Source organism: Salmo salar, chromosome 10 (assembly GCF_965601325.2).
Source record: "Salmo salar chromosome 10, fSalSal1, whole genome shotgun sequence".
Lineage (NCBI taxonomy): Eukaryota > Metazoa > Chordata > Actinopteri > Salmoniformes > Salmonidae > Salmo > Salmo salar.
In genome coordinates, this window is record NC_138300.1 from 40,666,625 (window position 1) to 40,686,252 (window position 19,628).

The 19,628-nt window shown below is 43.5% G+C and overlaps 1 protein-coding gene across 10 annotated transcripts in view; it reads left to right on the forward strand.

Moving 5' to 3' along the window:
- Positions 1 to 15,476: 15,476 nt before the first annotated feature.
- LOC106560366 (exocyst complex component 2) overlaps positions 15,477 to 19,628 on the forward strand; it is a 96,026-nt gene continuing 91,874 nt past the window's right edge. For 7 of the 10 annotated variants that reach the window (XM_082957012.1, XM_082957014.1, XM_014123219.3 and 4 more), the window contains exon 1: positions 15,477 to 15,583. The gene's annotated coding sequence lies outside the window, so the exon portion shown is untranslated. Of the gene's footprint in view, positions 15,584 to 16,455; positions 16,595 to 19,628 lie in introns of those variants that run through there. The other 3 variants (XM_082957017.1, XM_014123222.3, XM_082957015.1) reach the window with 3 other exon arrangements.

Sequence of the window (19,628 nt, forward strand, 5' to 3'; positions counted from 1 at the left end):
GAAAAGCAGCCAACAAGACTTTTGGAAAAGCATTCCAGGTGAAGCTGGTTGAGAGACTGTGCAAAGCTGTCATCAAGGCAAAGAGTGGCGACTTTGCAGAATCTAAAATGTAAAATACATTTTGATTTGTTTAACACTTTTTTGGTTACTACATGATTCCATATGTGTTATTTCATAGTTTTGATGTCTTCACTATCATTCTACAATGTAGAAAATAGTAAAAATAAAGAAAAACCCTTGAATGAGTAGGTGTCGAAACTTGACTGGTACTGTATATTTACAAAAAATATATATGGGGGATTGGAAATGATGCAGATAAGTACATTGATGGAAGCCACAATCTATCTGCAATATGAAGCTGATCTACCCCCTAATAAAACACACATGCATGCATGCGCGCCCACACACACACACACACACACACACACACACACACACACACACACACACACACACACACACACACACACACACACACACACACACACACACACACACACACACACACACACACACACACACACACACTGAGGAAGGCTTCAGGGTTTGGACTGTGCCTCTGACAGGTCGTGGGTGGATCAAGGTTCAGATTTAAATATCACATACACTGGACCACAGAGGAACACAAAAAGAGAGGGGGAGGGATGGAGAGATAAAGAGAAAGGAGGTAGACAGTGTTGATAGAGCCCATCAGGATTTATATTAGCAGGAAAAAAAGGGGTGATTTACACAAATGCGTGGGCGAAGATGGGATCAGAGTTTGGCAGAGCAGAGGAGGGAGATGAAACTAACAGATTATCCATGGAGAGTGTGTGAGGAAACAAAAGAGCTACATTTTGATACTGAACGACATTGTGAGAAAAAAACGTTCCTCTCTCTCCTTCCGTCACGCTTTCTTTTTCTTCTTTCTCAGTCTCAAACCGCTCTCCTCTTCTGTCTCTCTCCCTTTCCCTCTGTCCTCTCGCTCTCTCTGTCCTCTGTCCTTTCGCTCTCTCTTTCCTCTCGCTCTCTCTGTCCTCTCGCTCTCTCTGTCCTCTCGCTCTCTCATTCATATAGGCGAGGGAAGCAGGATGTCTTTCATCCAGCCCAGTTTAAGGATCAAAGCTTGAGGCTACTTGCTGAATCTGACCTCAATTTGCACCTCTGTGTGCCATCCACACACACACACACACACACACACACACACACACACACACACACACACACACACACACACACACACACACACACAGTCCCTTCCTGTTTGACACACTACCTCATCTCCCTAATATGATGGTCTTCCTCTGGCCCCCTGCCCTGACACCCTCTACCCTATTAACCCCCCGTCTAGCCTCTCAGTGCAGGTGGATGATGAAGAGATCCCCTCCTTAACCCCTGAAAATCTAGAGATTCCATAGCGCGCACACACACACACACACACACACACACACACACACACACACACACACACACACACACACACACACACACACACACACACACACACACACACACACACACACGTACGTATGCACCCCCCCACCCAAAAATGCACTTCAAACACTTGAAGACCATTGTGTAAGTCCCTGCCCAAACTCCCTCCTCCCATAGAGAAAGCAGTATAGTTGTACCCCCACACCCACCCTCTCCACCCCCCAGATTCTAGCTAGTGTTTATTGAAAAACTCTCTGACAATAGCAGCATTACCCTGTTCTCCACTTCAAAGAATGCTCTGTTTGGCTTCCTCTCCCTGTCCTCTGTGACAATGTTAACATACTCATACTCCTCATACTCTCCACACACACACATGTATACTGTATACAAATACATACACATTCACAGCTCAACATTTGAGTTCCCTGTGGCTCAGTTGGTAGAGCATGGTGTTTGCAATGCCAGGGTTGTGGGTTTGATTCCCACGGGGGGCCAGTACAAAAAAATGCATGAAAGAAAATGTATGAAATGTATGCATTCACTACTGTAAGTTGCTCTGCATAAGAGCGTCTGCTAAATGACTAAAAAAAGTTTTTAAAAAAAGTAAACATACTCTACATATTTCTGTAGACCATAACACAACTGAACACAACTACAATTCTCAAAAACACACTGCCACACACACACTTACGGGACATGTCCCATTCATTCATTCAAAACCAATTTCACAACCAGATTCTGAGACACTGTCTTTTGTTAATTGTTTACCTGTTTACATTGTTTGCCTGCAATACAATTTGATTTGATTAGATATAGGTCAGAGGACCAAGATCAACATATACAGGAAATAACATTATTGTAATGTAGGCCACTAAATACAGTGTATATGACATGACCTCATGTCACATGTCTTGTCTTCCATGGTATTGCATGTCTGTGTCAACAGCTGTGTTGTACTGTAAACAATTGATAAAGACGGTAGAGTCTGCTGCAGTCACCAAGGAAGTGAGAAAGTAAGGGTTTGGAGGGTATCAAGGTGACGACGTTTAATATATCACAGTCTCCTTTGACCCTCATGTTCTCTCTTTACCTTCCTTTATCTCTTACTTTTCTCTACTTCTCCATAACCCCTTTCTATTTCTGTCCTCCTTTCCTCTAACCCTGAGGTAACCATGTGTACTGCTGTATCCACTCTGGTCGTTTTAAAAGGATGTTCTGATGCGCCCCCTTCTGGCCAGTAACATAACACGTCAGCCTGTGTATCAAATCAAATTGAATTTGATTGGTTGCATACTCATAATATTTAGCAGATGTTATTAAGGGTGTAGCAAAATGCTTGTTTTGCTAGCTCCAACAATGCAGTAATATCTATCAATACACACAAAGTAAAATAATGGAATTAAGAAATATAGAAATATTAGGACGAAAAATGTCAGAGTCCAGAGTATAAATATATACATATGTGTGATGGGATGTATAGACATTATTGACAGTATGTGGCTAGAATATGTAGCATATCTGTAGAATACGTAGGATAGAATAGTATATGTACAGCAATAGTTGAATAGGATGGCCTTGACTAGAATACAGTATTATACTGAGTAAAACAGAATGTAAACATCATTAAAGTGATCAGTGTTCTGTTATTAAAGTGACCAGTATTACATGTCTATGTGACAGTGACTAAGTTCAGGGCAGGGGACTGGGTGGAGGCCGGCTATTTAACAGTCTGATGGCCTTGAGATAGATGTTTTTCAGTGTCTCGGTCCCAGCTTTAATGCACCTGTACTGACCTTGCCTTCTGGATGATAGCATGGCGAACTGGCCGTGGCTCGGATGGTTGATGTCCTTCATCTTTTTGGCCTTCCTGTGACATTGGGTGCTGTAAGTGTTCTGCAGGGCAGGCAGTGTGCCCCCGGTGATAAGTTGGGCAGACCACACCACCCTCTGGAAAGCCCTGCGGTTGCAGAAGGTGCAGTTGCCATACCAGGAGGCGATACAGCCCGACAGGATGCTGTCAATGGTGCATCTTTAAAAGTTTGTGAGGGTTTTAGGGGTAGTACAGGGGGGAGCTGAGCATGCATAATTTAAGGGGCCGCTGTGTTAAGGATCAGTATAGTGGAGGAGTTGTTCACTATATTCACCACCTGTGGGCGGCCCGTCATGAAGTCCAGGACCCAGTTACACAGGGCGGGGTTCAGATCCAGGGCCCCGAGCATAATGATGAGCTTGGAGTGTACTATGGTGTTGAAGGCTAAGCTGTAGTCAATGAACAGTATTCTTACATAGGTATTCCGCTTGTCCAGATGGGATAGGCAGTGTGCAGTGCAATGGCATCATCCATGGATCTACTGGGGCGGTATGCAATTGCAGTGGGTCAAGTCGTGTCGGGTAAGGTGGAGGTGATATGATCCTTAACTAGCCTCTCAAAGCACTTCATGATGACAGAAGTGAGTGCTATGGGGCGATAGCCATTTAAGGAAAAGGGAATACCTAGTCAGTTGTACAACTGAATGCCTTCAACTGAAATGTGTCTTCCACATTTAACCCAACCCCTTTGAATCGACATCCACAGCACCCGGGGAGCAGTGAGTTAACTGCCTTGCTCAGAACAACAGATTTTTACCTTGTCAGCTCGGGAATTTGATCCAGCAACCTTTCCGGTTACTGGCCCATCGCTCTTACCACTAGGCTACCATTTAGTTCAGTTACCTTTGCTTTCTTGGGTACAGGAACAATGGTGGACATCTTGAAGCAAGTGGGGACTGCAGACTGGGATAAGGAGTGATTGAATATGTCCATAAACACTCCAGCCAGCTGGTCTGCACAAGCTCTTGAGGACGCAGCGAGGGTTAACATGCTTAAATGTCTCACTCCTGTCGGGCCACAAAGAAAACAAGACCACAGTCCTAGGGAGCGGCCCGCGTCGGTGGCACTATCAAACGCGCTTAAGGAGTAGATGGTCCGGATTCTTCCCTCCTGGACCTAGGACTGCATCCAGACCACCCGCTCTGCTCCTTTTTTCCATGCAGCTTTCAACATGTTAAACTGTGGTCCTGTGTGGCTCAGTTGGTAGAGCTTGCAACGCCAGGGTTGTGGGTTTGATTCCCACAGGGGACCAGTACACTACTCTAAGTCACTCTGGATAAGAGCGTCTGCTAAATTACTAAAAGGTTTAATTTATTTGTCATAAGTTTGGACACACCAACTCATTCAAGGGTTTTTCTTTATTTTACTATTTTCTACATTGTAGAATAATAGTGAAGACATCAAAACTATGAAATAACAAATATGGAATCATGGAGTAACGAAAAAATGAGTTAAACAAATGAAAATATTTTATTTTTGAGATTCTTCAAAGTATCCACCCTTTGCCTTGATGACAGCTTTGCAAACTTTTGACTGGTACTGTATACATAAGTCCAGTTAATAGTCATTAAGATCATTATGGTTGATGTCGTGTGTCTGGTTGAATCCTATAGGACATGACCATTGAACAGCTTCCCCAATCCCAAACTGTAGCTTTAAACCCTTTAGTGTAATGTAGGGGATGGAAACGCCGGGGTGTGGTTACAGTATTAGTGGGCACCACATTTAAGACCATCTCTTCAGTCCAGTGAGTCCAGTTATCCTCTCCCTTCCTCTGCTCCGACTCATCCATAACACTATACTGTTCAACTTTTTCTGTTCAAGCTCATGAAAGTACGAATCATTTGGGTTTCATGTCTTTATAGTGTTGTGTGCTCATATTAAAAAGGACATTGTTGGATTACTACATCGTTGTAACACCCTGGATATTATGAGTATTCACAGTGACGGATACAGATAGTAATGACAATAGTGCCAATCATGTCTGATGATCTTTGACCCCATAATGTGTCCTCTTACACCCACCACTGACCCCACTATGGTGTCTCAGCGCCACGTTACCTCAGTCAATCCAATGACCTCACTCAGGGCCCAGCTGCGTCCTGCTGTCTCCCTGATTGCAGTCCAGGTCCGGCTTTCATCCTGGCATCGGCCCATCCAATAAACAAACATCAACAATGTAACAAGCTCCGCCTGTTGACAAACAACAAACAGCAGTTCACACACTCTGAGCTGTCACTATCCATTAGAGGGCTACTGGCTGAAGGACCTGACCTATATTGCAGCAGGCAGGCGGCCATGTTGGGAAACGCTGGTCCCTAGGGATAGGTACATTTTCTATTGACTGGGTTTTATGAGAACACAGGGAACACATCAGTCTGCCTTCCTCTCTCTCCTATCATGTACGTATTGTATTGACCAAGCTATGGAGAGACGTAGGGGTTATCTAGACAGCTTTTCCCAGCAGATTCAGACCCTAGACGTACATATGATCCCCCTCATCCAGGGAGGCACAGTAGCCTATTGTCTAGGTTGTGTCGGTTACAGGGAGATTGTTTTGGGAGGGCAGGGGGGGAAGCTGTCTGCAATGGTAACCTGGGTGGTAAAATCCTGTACATCACTGTGAATGCCCTTTTTACCTTCCTCAATGTATCCCACAATAGCAATCTGAATTGGTATGATCCCATGCTATTATGATAGCAGATCCAGTGATTGCTAAATGGATAATGTGTGAGTTATAGTATCAGTGTGTGTGAGCCAGAACTCTTCAGTTACTTATTTGACAACACAAACACTAGCCTGTGTGGTCAGAAAGCTTGCTGATGTGCAACTAATAAACAAACATCTAATACACAACCTGAACAACAGTTGTATTGAATTATTATCTTTCTAAGTGTTGACATTCCAGCCTCAAAGGTCACTTCAGGTAAAGCATCTGAAAAGAATGCAACACTACGGCAACAGCATGGCAGAGACGTATTAGAAAGGTACAACGTCATACACACTATTCCTTTCCATCTTCTCTCTACATCTCTCCTTCCACTTCCTCACCTCACCTCTGTCCTCCACCCAGTAGCATCAGCAGGCTGACTGAAAGGGTATCCTCCCAGCTCTCCCTGTCTTTCCCTGCCCCATTGTATGTATCCTAGTGCTTTTCCAACCTAAGCCTGGCATAGGCCTGGATTTCCAGAGCCCAAACTCTCACTCCTGAGCCCAGGGAAAGTGACTAGCTCCTCCAGGAAAGCAGGCGGGAGCCATGCAGGAGAGGCTAGCCATTAGCCACACATGGGTCAGGAGTTACTTAGTAGCCTTTCTTAATTTCAACTGGAACCCAGGGCTGTGTATGTTTTACATGTTGACAGGTACTGGACAGAAGTTATAATTATTAATATTAGGTCTATTGCCTTTTACTACATGAGTATTGCATATAGCAGTTACTGTGGAGATGTGGACCTGTGACCAATGACCTTCACCTTTACATGATGAATGTTCTGATATTTGACACTTTTGAACACTCTGGTGTTCTTTGGTCACAAGCTGAGAGAAAATTATTTTCTGTTGACTTAATGTGATATCTTGTTTACCTCGTGCAAAGGCAATACATTGATTACTATCACTGTCTGACCTTGCTTATTTACAATAATACATAATAGTCCTATACTTTAGGAGAACTGTGCTTGGTCAGAAAAGCAATCGGTGAGCATTATAGAGTTAACAGTTGTTTTTAATCTGCTATCCTAAACAGAGTAAGTTAATTAAGAACAGATTACATAATTACAGGCACAGCAACATTACAAGCACAGCATCATATTTGGGCTCTAAAACACCTGTGAGAGATTTACCTTGGATCATAAAACAAGAACAATATGGACTTCATAATACTCTGCTATAGGGCACAGTCCCCGACTCCACAGCATTTCGCCAAAACAATTCCCTGTCCTTTGTGGTAAACTCTTCCGTGTTCCTTCATGAATTCATTAGCCTTGTCTTAGCATGTTTGATTACACTATTTTAATGCATTTAATTGACGTTTACATGTTGTTCCATCTATTTGGTGCCAGCAATCCATCCACACAGCCCAGACCCATGGTAGGGTAATGGTAATGACAACACAACGGCAGTGTCTCATAGCAGTGCTCTCTCTGACATTGATCGATTGTCCCTTGTTTGATGTGGCCTGTTGGATCTGAACTACAGTGAGAACCCCCCCCATCCCCTCCCCTTCCACCCCCCTTTTACTAGGAAGGAAGTGCTCACCCACTGGTTGTCTGTTCCCTCTTGAGAGAGAGGCAGGAGGACAGGGCAAGCCAGGAGATGGGGGCGGTGTCAAGGGGGAGGGAGGCTGAGGAGGAGGGGGGTGGGGTGGGGTGGGGTAATATTTACAGTGAGCTCTTCCTCTTGCTGGCCAGGGGCCCATGGGAAAAAAATATGAAAGACAAACAATGAACAATAGATGGTTTTGGGGGTGAGCTACGGTGCCAACACAGCGTGTGCCATGGGACGGAGGGATGAATGGAGGGGTGGGGGGGTCTCTAGTCCTGGTGTAGCTGGGGGTTAGGATGACTTCACTGGCTCTCTGTAGAGCTCACCTGAACTACTTTACTCACACTTTGGGGACTATTCCATTGGCTCCATTGTACCGGGTAAACCAAATCAAGCACAGCGCAAGTATTTGAAAGTATGTGACATATGTATTTGACCTAGGTCTGTCTGCAACTAGCGACTCTCTGACACTCCAAACACCAAAGAGAATATTCTGGTCATTCTATAGATGCCAGCTGGGAGTCTGAGCTCCTTTCCTCCTCTCTCTTTCTCTTTTCACGGTGCATCACAGCGGCATTTCCACTTGTTCTGGGAAAGACACAGGCAGCATCATTAGAGCTGCAACAGGGAGTCAGGGAGAGACCACCCAGCCACACTGGAGCTCTGATACCAACATATTTATCTCACCAAATTGTCCAAGGCACGGCAGAGCGTGTTTCTGTATGATAAGACCTGGCCACCCAGCCCCCCCCCCCGCCCCTCAGGGGAACCCGTATTTTCCAATTAGCCAGGGTTAATGTGATAATGGAGGGATCAAACTGTGATTTGGGCGGTTGGTGGTTGGTTTGGCGACTACCCCATCTCTCCATTGCTGTGGCCCAGGTCCAGCACATTGCAGTGAGTGTGAGTGGATGCTTAGGCTCTGACTGGCTCTGAAAGGGCTAATTTAGAGTAATGACTCTGTAGGATTTGGGCCTTCTCAGCCCCCAGGGGTAGGCTACTGCAGCCCTTTGCCATGGACTGGACTGGTGCTCCTTCCAGAACTTGATGAAGGGTTTTGGTGCTTTGACCAGAGGGAGTCGTAATGTTGCTTTTGTTCTCCTTTCTTCCCCACAAGTTAGAGTTCTGAGGGATTCGCATGTGAGGCGTGGTGGCCCGGCGACCAAGGATTCTGGGAGAAATCCGACGCCAAGTTCCAGCTGTCCATTACACGCCATTGGGTTTCATGACCACTTAAAATAGACGCGCCAGCCAGCTCCTGTTTTCACAGACCCCAGACACGACCCTGAGAACTGTTCTACTACGGAAACATTCAGCATTCTACTACACAGAAATATTCTGCATGGAACATTCTATTACAGAAACATTGAACATTTTACTACACAGAAATATTCTGCATGGAACATTCTACTACAGAAACATTGAACACTCTACTACACAGGAATATTCTGCATGGAACATTCTACTACAGAAACATTGAACATTCTACTACACAGGAATATTCTGCATGGAACATTCTAGTACAGAAACATTGAACACTCTACTACACAGGAATATTCTGCATGGAACATTCTACTACAGAAACATTGAACATTCTACTACACAGGAATATTCTGCATGGAACATTCTACTACAGAAACATTGAACATTCTACTACACAGAAATATTATGCATAGAACATTTCGCTACTACTACACAAATGAGCCAAGAGAACCTTGTGGAAGATTCTAAAACAGTAACTGCGCATGATTTGGTTTACCTGGTGCAATGGAGCAAATGGAATAGTCCCAAAAATAAATAAAGCGGGGGGAAAACCAGACAGCCAATACTCCTACGGTGAATCAATCAATCAAATTAATTTACAAAGTGCTGTACAGAAACACAGCCTAAAACCCCAAACAGCAAGCAATGCAGATGTAGAAGCAATGCAGATGTAGAAGATGTAGAAGTAATGCAGATGAACACTCCCAAATGAAAATACATGTACATTTACATTCCATTTTTGTCTAGTTCTTAAGCATGTATTTCTAATATTGCTTTACTAAGCCAATACATACGTATAGCAAACACAGACACAGTATATAGAGACACCTATTGATTCTAAGTGGGTGAGTTATTTTTCTCCACCAAAAAACCAACCAACCCAGTCCAGACATGTGTCAATCTCAGCCGGACGGCTCCCTGGAAGTGTTGCATAATAGTAGGATGTTTGCTGTGCAGTAGGTTATTGGGCAGGTCTGTGTGAACCACCCAGCACAATGAGATGTTTGAGTTTTATATCACGAACCTCACTTCCGACAAGGAAAATAAACGGTTGCCATCCCAAGGTTTGGCTTGGGCTCCTTGTTTTGAGAGCCAGCGAGTCAAGAATGACCTAATAAGAAACAAGGACTTGAGAAGGAGGAAGACACAGGCACACTTTTACGGTGTGCTTGGCAGGCACAGAACATGAATAGGGCAATATCAGTAGCAGTAAAGCATATTTTACTGTCAATATTTCACACCTCAATAAAGATGATAGGGCCATTATTCTCAAAGAAACAATCATGAAAAATGTACACTACAAAGTGCTCTGTAAACCCAAATTATGGCCGTGTTTGAGAGCATCAAAACCATGATGTATCATGGGTAAATTGTGACTGACCGATCTACAAGTAATAATGAGTCATTATTTATGATGCAAGGTGATTTGTAGATCAGTCAGTCGCAGTGGCGATTTTAGCATGTAAAATCTAAGTGGGGAAAAAAACAAAAACATGTTTGCTGCATGCCAGCAAAGCCACTACACAACACTAAACAATATATTAATTGTACTAGAACGGTGACAACAAACTTTTAGGGAAAACCTAAAGCCGTCCCAACAGCAGAGCTTTCTTTTCAGCACCATTAAATGAATCCTTACCACTGCTACACCTGGCTACCAGCAAAGCCTTGTCTGGAAGCGAAACAGTTCATTCATCCTCATTTACTGCCTTTTTTAAAAACATAGCTGATATGGCTGACTTGCTTAAACAAATGTGGTTTCTACTGACAATTCAGATGTACAAACTATGGCATAAGGGAACAACGAGCAGATAAAAGGCAATCTGTAATTTTGATTAAGATATTAATGAGCAAGCTAGGAAGGAAGTAGTCAGTATAACTATTTGTTCAGCACCTTTGAAATGTACAGCGACAGAATTCAGAACATGGGCCGTTCTTACAGTATTCTCCCTGTACACCAAGTCAGAACCGTAGGATAAATAAAGGGGGCATAGAAGCAGACAATGAAAGCTCTTACAATATTTGATGATAACATTTCTCTAAAACAGGCTATAGGCTACATGTGCACCATCAAGTCAGAACAGTAGGCTAAGTTATGAGGGAGGAAAGGGACCAAATTATTAGGGTGAGGCACATGGGCTACTAACAGCTTACTACACAACATACACTTAGTATTACTTTCTTAGCGACAGTATACATATCTCCCTGGCATATTACAATTTATGCAGCAGCATACAATAGATTTTTGGACTCACCTTGTTGTGCTGTGCTCACTTGAACAGGAAGGTGGCGAAGCGGTCCTTCTTGTGGGCTCTAGAAAGAGTCCCTAAATCCCAACTTGGAATTCTGAGTTGGATGACCGCTCAAAATTATTTTAAGTATTTTCCCAGTAGGAGCTAGTTTTATCCGAGTTCCCAATTGTCTTGAACTCACTGAAGTCTGAGATTTTGCAGTTCTGAGTTTCCAGTTGTTTTGAACGCGGCAGAAGTATTGCTGGATTGACAGCATGGCCAATGTTTTCAAACTTTTCTGGCCATGGAGTTACCGCCTTTTTCGTGATATACAATCAGTAGATAGGATCCTGTCTCATCGCTGAAACTCCACTATGGACTCTGCAAAGGTCGAGAGCCAAGACGCGCTGCTTCTTGACACACTGCTCGCTTTACCCGGAAGACAGCGGAGTTAACCAATCAAATCAAATGTTATTAGTCACATGCGCCGAATACAACCTTAAAGTGAAATGCTTACTACGAGCCCCTAACCAACCAAAAAGTTTTTTTTAAATACAGATAAGAGATAAGAGTAACAAGTAGTTAAAGAGCAGCAGTAAAATGACAATAGTGAGACGATATACAGGGGGGTACCGATACAGAGTCAATGTGCGGGGGCACCGGTTAGTTGAGGAAGTATGCACATGTCGGTAGTGTTATTAAAGTGACTATGCATAGATGACAACAGAGAGTAGCACTGGTGTAAAAGGGGGGGGGGGGGGGCAATGCAAATAGTCTGGGTAGCCATTTGACTAGATGTTCAGGAGTCTTATGGCTTGGGGTAAAAGCTGTTTAGAAGCCTCTTGGACCTAGACTTGGTGCTCCGGTACCGCTTACCATGCGGTAGCAAAGAGAACAGTCTATGACTAGGGTGGCTGGAGTGTTTGACCATTTTTAGGGCCTTCCTCTGACACCGCCTGGTATAGAGGTCCTGAATGGCAGGAAGCTTGGCCCCAGTGATGTACTGGGCCGTTTGCCCTACCCTTTGTAGTGCCTTGCGGTCGGAGGCTGAGCAGTTGCCATACCAGGCAGTGATCCAACCAGTCAGGATGCTCTCGATGGTGCAGCTGTAGAACCTTTTGAGGATCTGAGGACCCATGCCAAATCTTTTCAGTCTCCTGAGGGGGAATAGGTTTTGTCGGGCCCTCTTCACGGCTGTCTTGGTGTGCTTGGACCATGTTAGTTTGTTGGTGATGTGGACACCAAGGAACTTGAAGCTCTCAACCTGCTCCATTGCAGCCCTGTCGATGAGAATGGGGGTGTGCTCGGTCCTCTTTTTCCTGTATTACACAATCATCTCCTTTGTCTTGATCACGTTGAGGGAGAGGTTGTTGTCCTGGCACCACACGGCCAGGTCTCTGACCTCCTCCCTATAGACTGTCTCGTCATTGTCGCTGATCAGGCCTACCACTGTTGTGTCATCTGCAAATTGAATGATGGTGTTGGAGTCGTGCCTGGCCGTGCAGTCATGAGTGAACAGGGAGTACAGGAGGGGAGCACGCACCCCTGAGGGGCCTGAGTTGAGGATCAGCGTGGCGGATGTGTTGTTACCTACCATTACCACCTGGGGCGGCCTGTCAGAAAGTCCAGGATTCAGTTGCAGAGGGAGGTGTTTAGTCCCAGGGTCCTGAGCTTATTGATGAGCTTTGAGGGCAATATGGTGTTGAACACTGAGCTGTAGTCAATGAATAGCATTCTCACATAGGTGTTCCTTTTGTCCAGGTGGGAAAGGGCAGTGTGGAGTGCAACAGAGATTGCATCATCTGTGGATCTGTTGGGGGGGTATGAAAATTTGAGTGGGTCTAGTGTTTCTGGGACGATGGTGTTGATGTGAGCCATAACCAGCCTTTCAAAGAGCTTCATGGCAAAAGACGTGAGTGCTACGGGTCGGTAGTCATTTAGGCAGGTTACCTTAGGCATTGGGCACAGGCACTATGGTGGTCTGCTTAAAACATGTTGGTATTACAGACTCGGACAGGGAGAGGTTGAAAATGTTAGTGAAGACAGTGTGGATGCTGCCTGTAATGCATGGCTTCTGGTTGGGGTATGTACGGTCACTGTGGGGACAACGTCATCGATGCACTTATTGATGAAGCCAATGACTAATGTGGTGTACTCCTCAATGCCATCAGAGGAATCCCGGAACATATTCCAGTCTGTGCTAGCAAAACAGTCCTGTAGCATAGCATCTGCTTCATCTGACCACTTTTTTATTGATCTAGTCACGGGTGCTTCCTGCTTTAATTTTTGCTTGTAAGCAGGAATCAGGAGGATAGAATTATGGTTAGATTTGCCAAATGGGGGGGGGGGGGGCGAGGGAGAGCTGTGTATGCGTCTCTGTGTGTGCAGTAAAGGTGATCCAGAGTTTTTTCCCTCTGGTTGCACATTTAACATGCTGATAGAAATTTGGTTAAACAGATTTAAGTTTCCCTGCATTAATGTCCCCGGCTACTAGGAGCGCCACCTCTGGGTGAGCATTTTCTTGTTTTCTTATGGCGGAATACAGCTCCTTCAATGCTGTCTTAGTGCCAGCCTCCGTCTGTGGTGGTATGTAAACAGCTACGAAGAATAGAGATGAAAACTCTCTCGGTAGGTACTGTGGTCTACAGCTTATCATGAGATACTCTACCTCAGGCGAGCAATAGCTTGAGACTTCCTTAGATATCATGCACCAGCTGTTATTTACCAAAATACATAGTCCGCCACCTCTTGTTTTACCAGACGCCGCTGTTCTATCCTGCCGGTACATCGTATAACCAGCCAGCTGTATGTTGATATTGTCGTCGTTCAGCCACGAGGCCATGAAGCATAAGATGTTACAGTTTTTAATGTTCGGTTGGTAGTTTAATCTTCCGCCTAACTCAGCGATTTTATTCTCCAAGGATTGCACGTTTTCTAGCAGAATGGAGCGAAGTGGGGGTTTATTCGATCACTTACGAATTCTCAGAAGGCAGCCCTCTCTTCGGCCCCTCTTTCTCCACTTCCTCTTCATGCAGATCACGGGGATCGGGGCCTGTTCCCAAGGAAGCAGTATATCCTTCGCGTCGGGCTCGTCAGAGTTGCAAATAAAACGAACAAAAAACACAATCGGCTGGGGGCACGTAAAACATCTGCCTTCTTCTCCAGCTCTATTTTAACACTGTAGAACTGACAACCGAGGTCAGCTTGCAGGCACACAGCCCGCCACAAGGAGTCGGTAGAGCCCGATGAGATAAGGACATCTCAGCCGGCCAAACCCTCTCCTAACCCGGATGATGCTGGGCTAGCATAGACCTAGGGCTTGTTCGACATTGCAGCCGAGAATGCATGAGACTGCCGACTGACCATTGGTGACACGTAATTCAGGGCAGGTGTAGCAGAGCCCCACCTGTTAAGCAATTTTTTATTTATTTTTTATTTTAGCTAAACAGGTGGGTCTCAATGACACGTCACCACTGGTCAGTCGGCAGTCGCATGCACTCTCAGCTGCAATGTCGAACAAGCCCTATGTCTATGCTAGCCCAATATTGGACTAAAGGTGCCTAATGTTACTCCTTAGTCCAAGGACCTTACATGTTCTGTTTAAAGGGCGAATTTGATCTGGAAGCCAAAACAGCCAAATACTCTAAACGTGAATCGATTCTTGCGGTACGGCTCTAGAAATATAAATCCCTCTACTTTCTATCACATCAATGCAAAATAAACACTTACGGTTTTAACAGTTGCAGCAGACAGTATGTTTCAGTGACAACACGTTTGTGCCGTCTGTCTTCTGCAGATAGATCATTAGCACAGGTTGAAATATGGCCGTGTGGAAACACTAACCCTATAAAGAAAGTATCAATTTAAACTTTTTTTTTTATTTCTAACCGATATGTTAGATAAGGTCCTTATGCTTCCAAAACCGTACCGCATGCGATGCGTATTAATGTTCAGACCGAGCGTCGCGGCTCTTAACAAAACTCCCCCTACAGAAGACGCCTTCGTCCAATGACTTATGTGTCATGTAATGGTACTATGGGCTATGTCTATGCCTAGAGGATGATCAAAATAAAACATCATGGCAGAGATGAATACAGAATGGTTTAAAGATATTCCAGGTTATAGAATTTTTGGTAGAATAAAGTAGGCTACGTTTGTGTGAACTGGGCCCAGGCCAACACTGCTATTAGTGGCAAGATGGAGAGATTGACAGTTCACAAACCAACATGTTTATATTATTTTCATGTTCTTTTATTTATTTATTTATTTATATATATATATATATATATATATATATATATATATATATATATATATATATATATATATATATATAAAATGCATTTTGGCTATATAAAGCGTTTTGAGTAACTACCATCAACATTTTACTCACTCCACTCAGCTATTGTGAGCTTATGCTCTGAGGGGATGCAAAGTAGAGTGCGTGATGATATCATCACCGACTGGTCGTTGCAGGAAGTGGCAACCTGGAAGTTGATTTTGGAAAAGGTTAGCTGGGATTTTTCTTTCAACAGCACTTAATTGTAAGTTACCCTATGTTATCTATTTATTTAACTAAATGTTGTGACACAAATATGAACTATTTATCATGGTCTTAGTTCGTATCGCTTCAGAGAGAGTTCAGAAGATTGTTTCCATTTCCAGCTAGCTAACGTTAGACAACTCGATAGTTCGCTAACAGTGTCCAGCTTCATATCGCAAGACGGTCTCACGCTACGATGTACGTTTGTCTGATGGTTGTTAAGAGTCTATGTATTTCGGCTGACAGCGAACGAACTTCAGAAATGTTTAGCTATTAACGGTAGTTGCCCTAGCTAGCTCTGTGTCAACTGACCTGTCAAAAAACAACAACCCTGCTCATCTTTAACTGTTGACATGCTCATATGAATGTAATCATTAGTTGATTTGCAAGTAAAACGAGAATTTCTATTCGACAAATTGAGGTAGGACCCTCCCTGTTTCGTATGCTCCCGAAACATTTTGAAACAGAGTCGGCGTAATAAATACGCCCCAGTATTCGCATTCAAGGGGTCATTGACCCATCTACCTGCCTACTGGGAGTGAAACAGTTTGGGAACCCCTGCTCTAACATGTTGGCTTCAGCATTCCCGATCAGTCCAATTACAAGTCAGAATGTTGAATAAACGTGATTTTAACTTACTTTACCTGTTGTCAGCTGTTTTTGTCCTCATGTCGGAGGTAATCTGAGACAAAAATATCAACAGGGAAGTGTTATTAACCCGACTTTCAGTACGCCGGTTTGTATTTCCGGTTTTGTGTTTACAATTCTGAAGTGATTCGCATGCGACAAAACACTTGCACATTGTGTAAACAATGCCCGAGCTTAACAGTACTACAGACCAAACGTTGTCGCATGCAATCAGCTGGCAAATTTCACAAGCACTTTCAGCTGATTGCGAGAGAAAGTGCTTTGGTCACAACATTCTGTTACATTCGGCTATTGTTTACATATTGTGCATCACGTGCAATGCGTCAAGAGATTGAAAATACGAACAGGCGCCGCAAAAACTCAGGTAAACAATACTTTACTGTGGATATTTTATCTCCACTTCCTACCGTCAAAAGGACCAACAGCACAGACAATAGGTAAGGTAAGTGTACAGCATTCTGGTTTGTAGTCTTTTTTTAGTGCGACTTCTTTCAGACAGAATTTCCTTGGGGTAACCACGGTAACAGTCTGATGTTTATGCATAGGCCTATGTAATGCCAATCTCGTGAAATATACACTGTGTTTGGGCTATAAGTGTAAATTTGACTCTGTAGAGGCAGATGTAGAGGAGCTCTGCAGGATAGAATGGAAACAGTGGCTTGTCAAACCAATAGCCATTTGCCCTTGTTGTTTTGTTTTATTGATGTGTACCCTGACTGGCCTCAATACCTAACACTGCTGTATCCTTAGTAAACTGCTAATGCCCCCGTTCTGTCTAACGGCCCTGCTACGCTGCAGCCATCGGGAGTCCGGCATTGCCACCAGCCATTGAGGGAATGCTTCCTTTGAATCAATGACAGCTGCTATACTGCTTGCGTTGCGCCGAGGTTTAATTCTCGATGGCTGACGCCTGTTCTTGTGAATTGAAATAATGAGAAATAAAGTTGAATTTGGTGGGTTACTATGTAGCAGATAGAACGTCACATTGATGGCAACGCGTGTAGTGTAGCTGAAGTGTTACTGTTTGTGTGTGTGTTCTCCAAGCCTACTTGTATGATTTGCTATTCATGGCAATGACAACAATAGAAGTATGTTGAGAATGTAAAATTATCATTATGAAAATGTTTGCTTGCATCAGAGCGTAGTTAGGCTGAGCCCACACTGTAGAGCTGTTTGTCTTTCATTATGGCCAGTTACTGCATGATTACACCCCAGATAGAGCCTGACATGATTCGCCTGCCCTGAGGCACTGTCCCGGCCTCTGCACAGCCTCCAACCCTGATTGGCATGATTTTAGTGATTGACATTTGGTAGATGATCCTGCTGCGCTGATACAGCAGCATATTGCTGTGTTCTCAATCATCCATAATTGGTAGCTAGAAGGTCAGTGTTTTGAAACTATAGCATACAGAGCCTAGCGCCAACATAACAATGATGTCTTTAGTCTCCTTGGATCAATTTTGAACTGCTTTAACAGACTTCTGATCTAAATGAGACTTGGCAGAAGCCTACATTTATGTAAGTTACTGGTAAGCTTGTTTTCTATTTGTAAGATTTTAAGCTTAGATATCATCAAAATGATGTAGGCCTAAGTGTGTCAGATAGGCAAGTAGCTGCCTTAATGTATCAGAGCGCCACATTTTTCATGTTGGATCAGTGTTGAGGGGTCTTCTTATTGGTAGAGGAACATTACCCCTGCTGTGTTACCCTCAGAAATGAAAGGTCAAAGCACAGACCCTTGTTGCTGTGTGTGTGTGTGTGTGTGTGTGTGTGTGTGTGTGTGTGTGTGTGTGTGTGTGTGTGTGTGTGTGTGTGTGTGTGTGTGTGTGTGTGTGTGTGTGTGTGTGTGTGTGTGTGTGTGTGTGTGTGTGTGTGTGTGTCCTCGCATATTGTACACTGTGTGCTGTTTCAGCTGGAGCATTGGGGAGAGGGAGAGAGACTGCACAGGCAGCTCTTTCCCTTGCCGGTCGATAGCTTAAGGTATCACAAAGTTAATGAGACTCAAGCCATGTCCTGTTATCACACCTAGGAATACAGTATGTTTAACGTCAACTGGAAAAATGAAGACTAACAGTAATATAGGTATGGTATTCTTGTGGTTCCCCTTTCAGCTTTATTAAAGGATCTGAATTATTGTGTTGTGTGGGTGGGTGTGCAGGCCTCTCAGTTAATGTATTATTTTTATTTTTTTTTATTTTTAATTCCCCCAAAATGTAAAACCTTTCTTAGTAATTACTGAATATTTTCTACAACTTTACGCTGTGTGTGTATCATTCTGTGGTTGACACCACTGATATTAGAGTTTTGGCTGATACCGATATCCAATATTTTCCTTGCCAAAAAAAGCTATACCGATAACCGATATTTAACATTTAGCGGCCTTTTAAGAATTCAAGTACAGTTAAATCGTTAACACACACACATATGGACGCAGCGGTCTGAGGCACTGCATCTCAGTGCAAGAGGCGTCACTACAGTCCCTAGTTCGAATCCAGGCTTTATCACATCCAGCCGTGATTAGGAGTCCCATAGGGCGGCGCACAATTGGCCCAGCGTCGTCCGCGCCATCATTGTAAATAAGAATTTGTTCTTAACTGACTTGCCTAGTTAAATAAAGGTTACACACACGCAAACACACCACAATGACCAAAAGGTTATTTTGTTGGCATTTACGTATGTCCCCATTACCAGTAAAACGTAATTAAAACCTATTTCTTTCACTTACTGTGCTGTTTCGTTGTTCATTTGTTCAGTCGTTTCATTCTCAAGCAGGATTATTATGGAACGCCGTTTGGGTCTTTGCATGTCAAAAAAGATACACGTCAAATAACACTATTTGATGTGTCAAATAAGCTTGTTGATCAATCAGGATCTGAATATGACTGCAAGTCAAATAATAATTTAATGCGTTCATACATTTTTTACGTAGTTGTTACTAGAGGTCGACCGATTATGATTTTTCAACACCGATACCGATTTAATCGGACGATTTTTATTTATTTATTTATTTGTAATAATGACAATTACAACAATACTGAATGAACACTTATTTTAACTTAATATAATACATCAATAAAATCAATTTAGCCTCAAATAAATAATGAAAAATGTTCAATTTGGTTTAAATAAAGGCAAAAACAAAGTGTTGGAGAAGAAAGTAAAAGTGCAATATGTGCCATGTAAGAAAGCTAACGTTTAAGTTCCTTGCTCAGAACATGAGAACATATGAAAGCTGGTGGTTCCTTTTGCTTACGAGCTTACGAGCCTGCTGCTGCCTACCACCGCTCAGTCAGACTGCTCTATCAAATCATAGACCTTCATTATAATATAATAAACACACAGAAATACGAGCATTAGGTCATTAATATGGTCGAATCCGGAAACTATAGTCTCGAAAA